Genomic DNA, 12,039 nt, shown 5'->3' with positions numbered 1-12,039 from the left:
AGATGTCAGTGTTGTTCAGCTGTTTCGTACTTGGTGTCCAGTGTGGGACTGTTAAGCAGCATATAGTGAGTGTGTTTGTGACTGTGTGTGTCTGTAAGAGGCCAAATTCTATAAACACAGTTTTCATTTGGAAACTATTTCACTAATTGGTGTCTTCGAGCTGATGTAACTTCAGTCTCAGTGAGTCACTGAAAAGTATGTAATGATGAAGCCATCGTGAGATCTGGAGCAGGTTTAGTGACTGAAGGCTTTAATCACTGAATATTTACAGTGGCTCTATTTGTGCAGCGCAGAGATGTTTTTCCTCTGTATTTTATTTTTGATTTTTTCCCCTTGTTCAACTCTAGAATTGTAAAAATTATTAACAATTATCTTTATTTAATGAACGCTTATCAAATCCAGATTTTAAGTGTTTTACACAGGCAGCAACTTAAAATCAACAAATTTTAAAATGTAAGAAAACCTGATTTTAAATCTAAACAAGCATTTCAGTGATGGAAAACAATCAAGAAACAAAGTAAAATTTAAATGAACAAAACTCCATTTGTTGCATAACTCATACTGCACAAGGAGGAAGTATGGACGGCCCAATGCGCGTCTTTCCTCGCCACCATTGCACTTCCTGCCAAAATAACAAGAAAGCCAATACTGTTACTCATATCACCAAAAAACAATACAAGATTAAGAAATGTATTACTTGTCCTTCCACCTACGTTATTGACCTTCTTTCATGTCCCTGTGGTCTGCAATATGTGAGCAAAACCAGCCGGCAAATCAGAACCAGAATTAACGAACATAGAAGCGCTATCACCTGGAGCGAGAAACTTTCAGGAGCCAGATATCCGGCTACTGCACTCAGCAGCCTTTAGGACTGAATGACACACTTGCCTTGCTTTTTAAAGACATCTGTATGCACCAGTATGGCAGTCTTGGATAGTCTTTGGCATGTTTTGTATTTTCTCTTTTATAAATCTAATGATCTCATCTAATCAGTGGCAGCAGCTGACTGACTCATCACACCTGGTAGGAATCTCTCTGTGTCTATTTCTGTTCTGTGAAGCACTCATGTCAGTAGCACTGATGAGAGTCAAGGACTGAAACATTTGCTGCTGTTTCTATTTACTTTCTATTATTTCCTTTTTACACTTGGAGCACTTTTCTTTTTGAACTTTTAGCCTGTGAACTTTTTTGTGGCTGTCCAGCTCAGTTGTATTGGTGTGCAGGTATCGCCTCTGCCATCCCCCCTGCCCGTTCTCACTACCAACTTGTCAAACACAACCATTCTTGGGGCGCCCAGTAGCTCAGTGGTTAGGACAAAATCTTTCTGTCCTTTCGTCAGTGGCCGTGGGCTTGATTCCAGCCTGCGGCTATTTGCTGCATGTCATCCCCCCTCTCTCTTCCCTCGTCATACTTAATTGTCAAATAAAGGCTAAAAAAAAGGGAAAAAAAAGCCGAAATACCACCGTTCTGTCAGAAGTACCCTTTGTGGAGATATGATATGTAGCGGCAGGTGGCAGTTTTTAATGCACCGGGCAGCAACCCAATTCATCAAATACTGCTGCACTAGTATAAAGTGCAAAAAAGTCCATGGAGGTGGATGGGTCAAACAAACTCAGGACTTTCACCCAGGAGGCCACTGTTGGTTTCCTGCCTCCTGTGGTGAAACAAAAAGTCTATAGAGTTATTTAGGAGACACATCACTAGGCCTGTCGCGATATGCAATAAGTTGGTTAATCGCACGGTAAATTTAAAGGGAGACGGTAACAAAGAGAGTTTTTGCGTGTTTTTTTTCTTAATAGAGACAAAGTCTATTTATATATTGTGTTTGTTGTTGTTTTTTTCAAGTGCAATTTTTGATAAGAGACTAAGAGTCCATTTTATCGTTTTTGGTTGTTTGATTTTTTTCTATTACACTGCACTTTTTGTTAACAGGGACTGAGAATCTATTTTTTGTATTTGTAAGGTCTTTATTTATTTTGGTATTTTTACGCGTTATTTCGGACATTTAAATTTTCTTTTTTGCATTTCTAAATATTCTTGTTAACTAAATGTTTATTTCTCTTTAAAAGGGTGTACTTTAAAAATGGTCTAAAAATAGCTAAATTACAACAATAATAAAAATGGTCTTAAAAGCACAATATTAAGTAATATTATCACTTATTGCAATAATTTCTGACACAGCAAAATCTGTTATCGTGACAGGCCTACACGTCATGTGACATTATATTCCTTATTATTAACAACCGTAGGCCTACTTACTTTAAACCAGACTATGATATTGTTTTCTAAACCTGACCACAGACTTTTGTCGCTGGGCTGGGTGTTTTACCCACATCGTAAATTTAATTTGAAAACAAAAACAAAACTGTATGCATTTGATGAGCAGAAACTGTAGATTTCCACTGAAAATAGAAGTGTATTTTGAAAAGATAACATGCATGTACAGTAAAGAGTGTAAACTGACACAGTGTCCTTAAACATCTAAAACTAATGCAAGAGGGGCACCTTGTATGTCATATTTTGATGTGTGTAGGTCCACTGACAAAGGTGCGGTATTTGACGAGTTAGGATGAGAACATGTTGGGTATTCTCTAACTGAGCCTTTTGAGTTTTACTGTGAAATTTGCAACATTAGGTTCACCCACCAGTGTGCTAACAAGGGGGACCTCTACTTTGGTTTGATAAGTAAGAAAAAAAGACATATTTCTGCTATGAAACATGATGTAAATTTCTCCTAACTTTTCTTTTTTTCCTCCTGTGAAATACTGATTACTTTCACCTCTTTTATAACCTCTAAGTTGCTTTAAATGAAACAGTCTGAGAAGGAGAATTCTCTGTGTGGTGTAAGTGCTTACAGTGCGTGTCCACATTAAAGGGAAGCTCCACCGATGTGGAGTTACAAAGACATCAGACCTCTGCATCCCTCTCCTCATCTCTGCTGCGCGCCAGCAGCTCAAGGCTACATCAGCTGTTGGTAGAATAACACGGCCGAGTCTCCAGCCAAACTGTCAGCAGTCACATTGCATTGTGGGTGATGTCAGCGTCATGTTTTGACAAGGAAGAACAATGTGTGGAATACAAATAGATGACATCTCTGGTTCTGCTGCATTGATTCTGATCCTTTTTTTAAACTGTCCATCTTTAGTCTGACACTCAGTATGTTCACATGCACATTTCAATCCAGCTACAGTTGCAGCTCGACTAGACGATCTAATTGGACTGCTGTCCTTGTCCCAGTATACAAGCACGGGAGGGGAATTTATTGACCGAAGTATGTCCGACTGCTACAATAGGTGGCGATATGCCCCCTTTCAGCTTGTTGGTACTGAAACTTTTTCCGGCTGACTTATTAGGTTACAGACTAAACAATCGACAAAGAAGTTAGCTACAGTTAGCGAGGGGCTAATTGGTACCATGGTGGACAACTTTGTACTTTTGTGTTGGAGGTTTTACTTTTCGTACAGATGAGATGCATGCTGTCCTTTGTGGTTATGGCGTTATCCAGAGGCAGACAACACCGCTGATGCATTTGATGCTATTTGTCTTCTGGGTCAAAGCCTGGGGTGGAAACTGTGGCGCATGCACAGAGCACCTCGACCAGTTTGGGTCTGACTAACTGTAAACATGCAGGAGGAATCCAACTCCCAATCACATTATCTGGGTGTGTTAGTGCGACTTTGACAAGTTTGAGTCAGTACGATTTCAGTGGGACTAACATGATTACATGTATTTTAAAAGTCTTGTTTTAGTTGGATTAACACAATAGATTTTCTCTGATGTCATGTAAACGTACTGACTGTTTTAGTGCAATACTACACCGTAGCCTACACCGTTGTGAGAATTTATACTTGTGTGGTGGTGTGTCTGTGTCACTCTGCAGTTACACCTCCAAAACACTAGTGGGTGGTGGGGTTTCTGTTAAGTGCTGTAAAGTTTAGTGGATTCAAAATGCACATTAAACACACATTAAACATGGCTACATAGAAACAATTTCAAACACAAGTACACAAATCAGCTTCACTATAACTCGCAGCATTCACAGACAAACACTTGTCTTTATCTGGACACATTTTCCCCACAAATACAACATGCTAATGTTATTAGCACAAGCCTATGGCATTTTATATTGTAGAAATTAGCCTAGCGTCTAGCGGTCTTTTCCTCTACTCATATAAAACCAGGGACAACAGCAACATTTAACAAAGGTGACGTTACATAATTTGGCTCCATTACGACTCACAAGGTTCACTGACAAAACAACTGTCTTATACTAAACACGTTTTCCAAACAAATATAACATGCTAACATTATTAGCACAAGCCTATGGCATTTTACATTGTATAGATTAGCCTAGCGATGAGTGGAGATTTCCTCTGCTCATATGAAGCCAGGATAAGGACATATGATTATTGTCACACATGTATACTGCCAGGTATTAATACATACTTTCAACATATTGTACCGCAGTAGCCAGAACTATAACTATAATATTATTACTTTCATTAATGTTGTTGTAAGATACTGTCATTACCTGCATCTCTCTCTCTCTGTCTCATTGTGTCATACGGATTACTGTTAATTTATCATGCTGATCTGTTCTGTACGACATCTATTGCACGTCTGTCCGTCCTGGAAGAGGGATCCCTCCTCAGTTGCTCTTCCTGAGGTTTCTACCGTTTTTTTTTCCCCGTTAAAGGGTTTTTTTGGGGAGTTTTTCCTTATCCGCTGTGAGGGTCTTAAGGACAGAGGGATGTCATATGCTGTAAAGCCCTGTGAGGCAAATTGTGATTTGTGATATTGGGCTTTATAAATAAAATTGATTGATTGATTGATTGATTGATTGATTGATTGATAAATCACACACAAGACTATTTTTGTGGAGGCTTTATTGTCTTCACAATTTATTGTTTCTTATCTGTGAAATAAAAGTAAATCAAAGCTTTGGTGGTCTGCGTCACCGCGACGTGTAGAACATTTGTGGGGAGGTGCATGTCAGTTTATGGAGTAGGCTTTACATCGACGCAGAGCCTACTGTTTAGGTACAGCGGTGATTTGACGCAAAGGTATAAATCCAACTTAAATTGAAGTACTTCTTTAACTGTGAGTACTGTACTACCAGTAGACCTCCTCTGCTCTAATATCAGCCAAAGATGCATCCTCCTGGCAGACAGAGGGTTTTAATTACTGTCAGCGAAGAGCAAATACAAATGGAAACGTCCCATATTTGTCATGTAATTGGGAACAGATTACATTCTTAAACAAACTTCCCCAACTCTTCCTGCAAGCTACGACTCGACAGTCGACCATAGTGGTCTTCTCTCTGTCTCCCTCTAAATTTAAATCAGACCGTCCTCTCTGCATTCCAGACGAGTAAATAATTCTTGGAGAAACTTTTTTTTTTTTTTTTTTGGTCTCATGAATTCTTGCTGCTTGATGTCTGCAGCCAAGAACCTCCTCCAGCTGAGGAGCTGCAGAGCAGAGCTGGCAGCGACATCAACAGCTGCTGGGTGAGATAGCTGCCAGTGTGTGTGTGTGTGTGTGTGTGTGTGTGTGTGTGTGTGTGTGTGTGTGTGTGACTGAGGACCTGGAGAGCTCGGAGGTATACAGCGAGGCAGAATAAGATGCAGAGGAGAGAAACTGATCCAAGAGCTGATTGAAAGGAAACAAAAGCAGCTTCTTCTTCCTCCTCTTTGCTTCGTCTGCCTCCAATCCTCCGCTTACCTCATTTCTCTCTTCTTCCTTCTCATCTCTCTCCCTTCCTTTCCTTTTTCCCTTTCATGCCACCTCTTTTCTCTGATCCCCTCACCCTCATCTCCTCTCTTTTCATTACTTCCTCTTTCATTCCTATCTCCTAGCTTCCTTTTTATCATCCCCTTTTCTCTTTTTTCATCTCCTCCATTTTTGTCCTCTCCTCACATCATCTTGTCATCTCTTTTCTTTTCCTCCTCTCCTCACAGTACATTTCCCCTTTCTCCTTCTTATATAACCTCTCTTTCCTCTTTTCTTTTCCCTCTTTCTTTTCTATACTTCCTTTCATCATCTACCTCCTATCTTCTCATCATTTTTCCTATCATCCAGAATATTGTCCACTCCTTCTTCCTCTTCTTACTCCTCCCATCTTTCCTCCCGCTGTGATTTCCTTTTATTATCATCACACCTTTTTCCGACCTCTTTTCTATCTTCTTCTCCTCCCCCAACATCTCTGCTCCCTCCTTTTTCATTTTGGCTCTTAACCTCTCTTCCTCTCCTCCCTCTCTTTCCTCTGTCCTTACCGCACGCCACTTCATCCATTTTTTCTTCATCTCTTCTCCACTTCTTCTTTCTCCCTTTTTTATGCTTCTTCTTCTGTCCCCCAACATCTTTTCTTCAGTTGTCTTATTTGAGTCTCTGCTCGCCTTTCTTCTCATCTTCCTCTCCTGTCCTCTCCTTTCCTCTCCTCTCATCTTCCTCTCCTCTCCTCTCCTCTCATCTTCCTCTCCTGTCCTCTCCTCTCCTCTCCTCTCCTCTCCTCTCATCTTCCTCTCCTGTCCTCTCCTCTCCTCTCCTCTCCTCTCCTCTCCTCTCCTCTCAGCAGAGATAAAATATTGATAAAGACCCATATTTCTAACACACATGTTGAAGTTTATCTAAAAAAACGTGTGAACTCATTGTTGCGCCAAAAATTCCTGTCAGTGACGCAGACGAGGTTTTTTACCATACAGAACCTCGAGTTCCCCAGAAGTTTATTCATCAGGTGGTAATGGTTTGATTCCCTGGAAAGTAAACAGATAACTGCGTGGATCAAAACCGTAAGAAAGCAGGCGGTGGGGTAAGACTGATTTCACAATAACTCCCCTGGGACATAACTCATACGCAGCTTCCTGAAACTTTCAATATTGTCAACGCCCTGAAAAATGTTTAATTTAGGAAAGAATCAGGTAACACGCAATCTCTGACAAATAAAGTGTTACTGTCCGTTTTTGTCAAGGCTGTTAACTCTGTAGTATTTGTTAAGTTTTAAACTGTGTTGTAGGATCTCATGTTGGGGAAAAAAGATGTTTGCCTAGAGGTCTGTACCAGGCCCTTAGGCCTGGTACAGACCTCTAGGCAAACATCACCACAGATGTGCCCCCGAGCAAGGCACTAAACCCCAGAATGGCTGGGGCACCCGTCCAAGGCAGCCCCCACACCTCAACACCCCACACCAATGCATGCATAGGTCCTGCTTGTGCATGTGTGTGTACTTCAGGCCTGTGTGTGTGTATAACAACAGAGTGAAAAAAAAAACTTCCCCTCTGAGATTAATAAAGTCTATCTTCTTCTTCTTTTCAAAATAAACCTTAGTTTTCACAAGTGATGAACAGTTTCTGCTTTTTAAATACATTCAATCACCTACACTGAGTGTAGGTAGAACAAATCATTTTTGGTTTATCTCCTTAAGTTTAGGTGACAAAAGAAAAAAACCCAAAACATGGTTTGACTTAGAATAACTACCTTTGTTTCTAACATGATTTAACATTATGTGACGTAATATGGTACACATACTAGTACACTACGTTGCTATTAAATTAACTTCGGATTTTCACCCGGGAGTCTGCTGTTTGTGTCCCGTGTGAAACAGACCCATCCACCTTCACTCCCACCTGCTCTATACAGACTTTCTCAATCTTTATACTGTAGCAGTTGCCCGGGGCACCAGAAATCGCTGCTCCCGTCGTGCATCTTTCAACTCTGCTAAAGGAGGCATCTGTATTTTACGAATTGGCAGTAAGAGCGGGTTGGAGCTGACCATAAACAGGTGAGAGGCCGTGTGTTGCAACTGTGGCCACAGAATGCTTCTAACACCAGAATAACATCTACATATCCCACATATCAAATACTAGAATATTAGTGCACATGTTAACGGACCTGGACCCTGAGCCCTGTCTGTACCTGCCTGCCAGTCTGCTTACCTGCACGTTTCTCTGCCCCATTCCTGCAAAATGACTTCCGTTCAGTCCTGCCAGCAGCTAATGTATGTTATCCTTTGAAATAAACCCCTTAACTGTCTGTCAGCCTGCATTTCCTGCATTTAGATCCTTTTCTTGTTGAGTCACACTCACCTGTGTGACACCAATAAATTAGCACTGCTAACCTGGGTGCTGAAATCAAGCTAAATTCTGTCTATTAAAGTAATGCTAAGCTTCATGGTTGCTGTGATACTAACAATCGTATTTTGATTCTTGGTTAACGTCTTTAAAATGACTATGAAGGACACACCCTCTGACCTCTGTCTACGGAGTCTTTTGGATGAACTTCCGACAACAAGAACTGTTCATTCTACCAGGACTAGATCTATGTATCCTGGGAGGGTTCGCTCTGTGTGGATTAGATCCATGAAACCTGCTATCAGCGGCTGAATTCAGGAAGTGCCCTCTTCAGGTGATCTATGGACTCATTCGAAGTCACCTCTGACGCCAGGAAGGGTTTCTCTGCGTTAAATGGATCTTTGGAGACTCAGTTATTGAACATCTGAAGAAGGAAGTGCCCACTCTCCTTGATCTGTAGCTGTACGTTTTGACCCTCGGCACCAGGAAGTGTCCTTTCTACTTACACTAGATCTATGGAGTCGCTGCTCGTAATGACCTCAGACAGGAAGTGTCCTCTCTGTTGGATGGATGGAGCTATTCTTATTTCTTTCAGAAAGCAGGCCAAGTATTGTGTGGAGTTGGTTCCTTCTTCCTCTCTGATGGTAAATGAGTCTGCTGAAGTTTCGTCAGAACAGACGCTATTTCCATCATTTTAGATGTGAGTAACATGCCTGTTTAGATTTGATAATTGTGCACATGACTAACTGGACATGCAGAGATTTGCTGGGAAGTTGGATTTCTGGTTTGTGAAAAATGTAGTGATGACGATAAAGTAAAAATTAGAGGGATATATTGGCAATAATTGTATATGATATTTATAAGTATGTTTTCCTTAGTGAATAATCACTTGATATCTACATATGGAGCGGGCCCTCTTCAACAAAGTCCACCATGTTGTTTCTACAGTAGTCCAGAATGGACAAACCAAACACTGACTCTAGATAGGGTCATTCACTTTTTCTCATCAGCCACTATAGTTCTCCTACGCGCTTGGCACAGGGGAGAAGTTTCAGTTTGTTGCAATCTGCAACATCACCACTAGATGTCGTTAAATCCTAAACATGAAACCTTCAAAGCTGCCAACAAAACAATTGATGGTTTCATCAGGACAAAGTGAGACTGCATAAGAGACATGTGGAGAGTCTAGTCTCTGCTGACAGGATGTGATGACTGGAATAGTGAATGCAAACAAGACTGTTGGGAATGAGTTACTCTACAACAATCTTGATATGCTATTCATGTTATGTTGTGTTGATATTTGCAATTTGGTTTACTGCTGATGTGAAATGTTTGAAATGTTCAAAGAGTATGCATTTGTTATTAATTCCATTAGTGCTCCTGTTGCAATGTTAAGTATCCTCATACAATGGTTCGTATGATTCTCTTCGAATTTGCACCCCAATGAATGATTTTACTAACTTCATGTGAAGTTACGTAATTAAAGTACCCAGATAGCACACATACATCTGGCCGACATCGGCCCAATGTATCAAGTTTAGATCGTTAAGACGTAGCAGGGAGAGCGGTTGCTCCTTGCCAAGACGTCGCTGAGACATCGGCCTTTAATCGAAAATGACCACCACGCGACGTTCAAACGATCAGTAAAAGAAGCTGCGCTCAGTGGGCGCTCCTTCATTAATATTAATATGCTTTGTTAATTACGACCTTTAGTCATTTAGGTCGGACCTTTCAAACTACAAATATTTCACCATTCACTGTGAGAAATCAATGCTAACATTCAAAAATAGCTGACTGTTACCCTATTTCGTGTGTAAGTGTGCACAATGAAGAGACAAAAGTCAGTTTGACAAACTTTATTTTCAAATTTCCACAAACAATATCTGACGGCCAGTCTGCTTCTCCTGGCAGCCTGCAAGAGACAGAAAAGATGATGAGCACGCAACTTCAAGAAACAAATCCCAACTTCACCACTGTATTTTTTTTTTTTAGCATTTCAGCTGTCTTTTAGCCAGATTGAAGGCTTTGGGTCCGTCACTCTGCTTCATTTAGTGTTGAAACTGTTAAATAACGGGATCCGGCGTTAACTCCGTTAACTGTTAACAGCAGCTCAACAATCAGTCCTTCATCTCGGAAAAACAGTGGTTCAGTTTGCTTTGCAGAGGAGGAGACCTCACCTGATAAAGTGCCCATAAAATCACAACATACCGAAGGCATAAACTAGCTAACAGCTAATGAAAGATAACATTAGCTGGTGGGGACATGTGCTATACACCCAGTCGTGCTTTGCCACTCACCAGGAACCTCTTTTAACGGTCACGTAATAAACAGCATAGCTATTTTCTGCCAATTTATTCCAGTTAGCTTACCTGAAACCAACTGTGACGAGATGCTGTGTCCTGCGAGCTCAGTTCCAAACAAAGATCGCGGAGATGAAATTCCGCCTCTGTGGCGACTTCCGTATGTGGGCAGGTATGGGCCGACCCAAAGCCGACGTAACAGAGACGTTCGATGAGCCGGGACACAATAGTATTAAATTTAAAGATATCCACCCATGCAGCCGACGCTTGTCAGACGTTATAAATTCAGGGCCGATGTGTCGTCCTGAGGCCGATGTCGGCCAGATGTGGTTAGGTTTCGGAAAGAAAACACGGTGAGGACACAACTTAAATGACTTAAAGTTTCCGCAGTTTCAAACACCAGTGTCTTGGGGGAAAGTTCAGGGTAAAAGTCCTGTGCTTTGTGACCCGTCCACCACATCTACCTGTCTCCTTACTGAGACTGCTCAGGACCACTTTCTCCTTTATCTCATCAATGTGATGTGATCATCATGTGATCACAGCCCTCCAAGATATGTGGAATATGTGCATTTCTTTCCATAGGAAAACATTGCCACAACATGGCAGTACCAGATGGTTCCCATAGAAAAGCTTAAGGTAGCGGCTGTGTATTTTAAACCAGGTGGGGTGATAAACCAGACTTACATTTGCCAAATCAACCAATTAGTCCTCATCCCTAAAGTCATTTCTTCTATGTTTGAAAACACTTCCAATAATAAATATCAGAAGTTTCAGTTATACAAGAATCAAAGGAAAAAGATGAACTGGATGACAAATATACAACTACTTAACTTAATTAGTTCACAAAAGAGCAGCACCCAAAAGCTTCCCAGCTCTCTCATGGTGACCATCCAGGACTTTATAAAGTATATACAGCACAACAGAAGTGTTTTCATGCCAAGCTGTTGCGTCATTGGTCTAAATGTCCAATTAAAATTGGTTAACAGACATTTTTTTGCTATTCAAAAACACATGAGAGCAGTTTATTCTACGGGAAAATGTCTTTGGTCCAATATTTACCAAATGATGCCCATTTCCCAGAATGCCACCAGGAATGTTACAGTATGTCGCACTCTGGTCAATTAGGAAAGTGGAGTTGGTTTCCGTGCCCTTTCCACAACAGATTTTTCCCTCTATGATTCTCACACATTGATGCACATCTGCTGTGACTCAGAGATTTTACTCTTTGATCCTGGATGTTCAGAGCGCTGAAACATTTTCTCTCATCTAAAGTAACATTATCCACTAAACAGCTATAAAAATGGAAAACTTGTTTGAAATTGCTAGCAAGGACTTTTGAAATCAATTATGAAGTAATTTATTCCTAAATGTTCGTACAGCTCTTGTGCTGGAGTTCTTAGAGCAGGACAATGGTGTCATTATATCACGGAAGTTCAGGTTCATGCTGTAATGGACTCATATTTTTTAAACATCATAGAAACAGAAACATTGAGAGGAAACACCAAATGGCCTGATCAATCTGCAGCATGAAAAGCCGCCTGACACTTGACATGACTGAACTGTGTGAGCTCAGAGTGGAAGTAAAATATTGACTTTATTTTCCATTCACTTCAATACAGGCAGAGTTTTCTAGTGGCCACCAGCACAGCCGCAGGTTCATTGTTCATTGCTGC

This window comes from Epinephelus fuscoguttatus, linkage group LG7 (assembly GCF_011397635.1).
Source record: "Epinephelus fuscoguttatus linkage group LG7, E.fuscoguttatus.final_Chr_v1".
In the NCBI taxonomy this organism is placed as follows: Eukaryota; Metazoa; Chordata; class Actinopteri; order Perciformes; family Serranidae; genus Epinephelus; species Epinephelus fuscoguttatus.
Note: the sequence above shows the minus strand (reverse complement) of the source record.